This window comes from Ixodes scapularis, unplaced genomic scaffold, assembly GCF_016920785.2.
Source record: "Ixodes scapularis isolate PalLabHiFi unplaced genomic scaffold, ASM1692078v2 PGA_scaffold13__105_contigs__length_92229423, whole genome shotgun sequence".
NCBI lineage: Eukaryota > Metazoa > Arthropoda > Arachnida > Ixodida > Ixodidae > Ixodes > Ixodes scapularis.
This window is the reverse complement of record NW_024609839.1, coordinates 40,495,497-40,497,780: the sequence shown is the minus strand read 5'-3', so window position 1 is coordinate 40,497,780 and position 2,284 is coordinate 40,495,497. Positions and strand designations below refer to the sequence as shown.

The 2,284-nt window shown below is 48.0% G+C and overlaps 1 pseudogene; it reads left to right on the top strand.

Moving 5' to 3' along the window:
- Window positions 1-445: 445 nt before the first annotated feature.
- On the top strand, window positions 446-1,915 carry LOC115322934 (annotated as a pseudogene).
- Window positions 1,916-2,284: the final 369 nt, after the last annotated feature.

Here is a 2,284-nt window from a genome sequence, read left to right as displayed (position 1 = left end):
AGATGGTGCACGGATCTCTAGAACCCAGTTGAAGCTAAAACGAAACTAGTTCTTGCGCCACGTGATCAGTCTAATTGTTAAAGTAATTTACTCGGAGACACACCTTTCATTTACTATAAGAATATCATACAATATTGTGACAGAAGAAGAAGAAGTGATGTTCGGATTGGAAGGATAGAAGGGAACACCAGGGGCCCTATGTTGCGCTTTTTGGACTCCCATGGCGAGAAAAAGACGACGAAGTCCTCTAACCACAAGACGTCAAATCTTCCATTCCTGGTAATTTTTCGTATTTTTTTCCATCTACTGCGAAAATCTCGATCAAATATTAACGGGCAGTATTTCTAAACCCAGTGTGCCTAACAAAGCAATCAAACAGACCGCCGAGATCTCTTTTAGAGATAACTGCAGCCTTTGCCGCTGCTATCGTTCCATGTGAACGAACATGGAAGCGGCCCAAGCGGGCGTCCCTGACGCTGCTAGTACAGCACTTAGCATAACTCCTGAGCAACGTCAAAGGAATGAAGTACTCGTAAGGTCACAACCAGATGATGGGCACTCTATTTGTTCCGATGGTTCCGTCGCATCGTCGACTACAGACATCAACTGTGTGGAACAAGACGACGATACCGGAGGTCCGTATCAAGAGGTTAGGTCACGAAAGAGAACTCGACGCAACAACTCCAATTCCAGTTCGGAGACTATAATCCAATCAAAAGCCATAGAAGAAGGGCTCACTGTTGTGTTCGCCCCTGCGGATACTGAGACGTTAATAACATCCCTCAGTAGCGTGAAGCTCTCAAGAGCTCTACAAAACTCCTGTCCTGAGGGCATTCACGAGGTCCGCTTTAACAGCAGATTGAATGTCATCGCAGTTGACACCAGAAATGTTGAAGCTACAAAAACATTGCTCAACTTGAAGGCTCTCTGTGGAATTCCGGTGATGTCATACTCTCCACTGGCTGGAGCAACGGTGAACGGAATGATTCAAGACGTCGACAAAGAGCTTTCTAATGAGGAGATCACATCGCATCTCAGGTCCAATATTAACGTTGGTGCCGTCCGACGCCTAGGGAAGTCTAGAACAGTCAAAGTCACCTTCCGGGGCAAGATTCTGCCAACCCATGTTCTTCTGGGTCATGTACGCCATCCCGTCCATCCTTTTCAAGAAAGGCCCATCCAGTGCCTTAACTGCTTTGGATTCGGACACAAGCGAGTGGCTTGCAAACGCCCCAAAAAGTGTGAACATTGTGGAAAACCACATTAATCAACAGACATCACATGTCAATCAATGCCTGCGAAATGTGTCAACTGCGGCCAAGAACATGAAGCTACAGCACGCTTCTGCTCGAAGCGAAAGAAACTAGGCGAGATCCAGGCGTACTCAAAATTCAACTCGGTGGGCTTTCATGTCGCCAAATCAGCCTTGGAGTACGATAAGCACTTCCCAGAGATGGAGTCTACTCGAGCAGGGAGTAATGTCACGAAAGAACCGACTGTCACCGAACTCCAGAACTCAGGAGAGCAAGACATGGAAGAAACACCAAAAGATGTAACTAAATCATCGCTATACACGACGGTCGTCAAACAAACAAAACTTAAAAGTCAAGCAACTCAAAGAGATTGCCAGGGTTCAAGTCCACACGACAAACAAAAAATCAATATGCCGGCTGCATCAACACTTCAGGAACCCCAGACCTTTTCTGCACCCCCCACTCGGCCGCAACCCTGCTATTCGAAGGATACAAATGCGCAACCAACAAATTCCTTTGGAGGCAGTTCACCTGAATGGATGTCTTTTGTCAAGGCCACCGTCAAGATCGCTCTAAGCCTACTTAAAAGCATCGAATCAACCTGGGCAAAGACTCTTACTACCATAATCCAAGCAGTGCTCCCTCTTCTTGAGGGATGCTAGGGTCATCTTCTATTCAAGCTATGGGTTTTACCACCAGAACAACCTCAGTGGTGTCCGGAAGAGCTACCATACCCGAAATGCCCAGTCGGACAGACACCCTCAGTAGAAATGGTAGAGCCCGCTTATGGCAGAGCAACACCAGGCGGCCATAACTAGAGTCTGGCAGTGGAACTGCCGGGGGTACCGGAACAAACGTGGGGCCCTAGCGCAGTACATTGCCGGACTCAACAAACCCCCCGACATAATAGCACTCCAAGAAACTGGAACCGAGACATCCTCACTTTCGGGCTACAAGGTGCTGGTCCCTCGCCTATGCAAGCGCGTGGCAGTCCTAGCAGCAAACCACGTAAATGCTCGCATGCACGAACT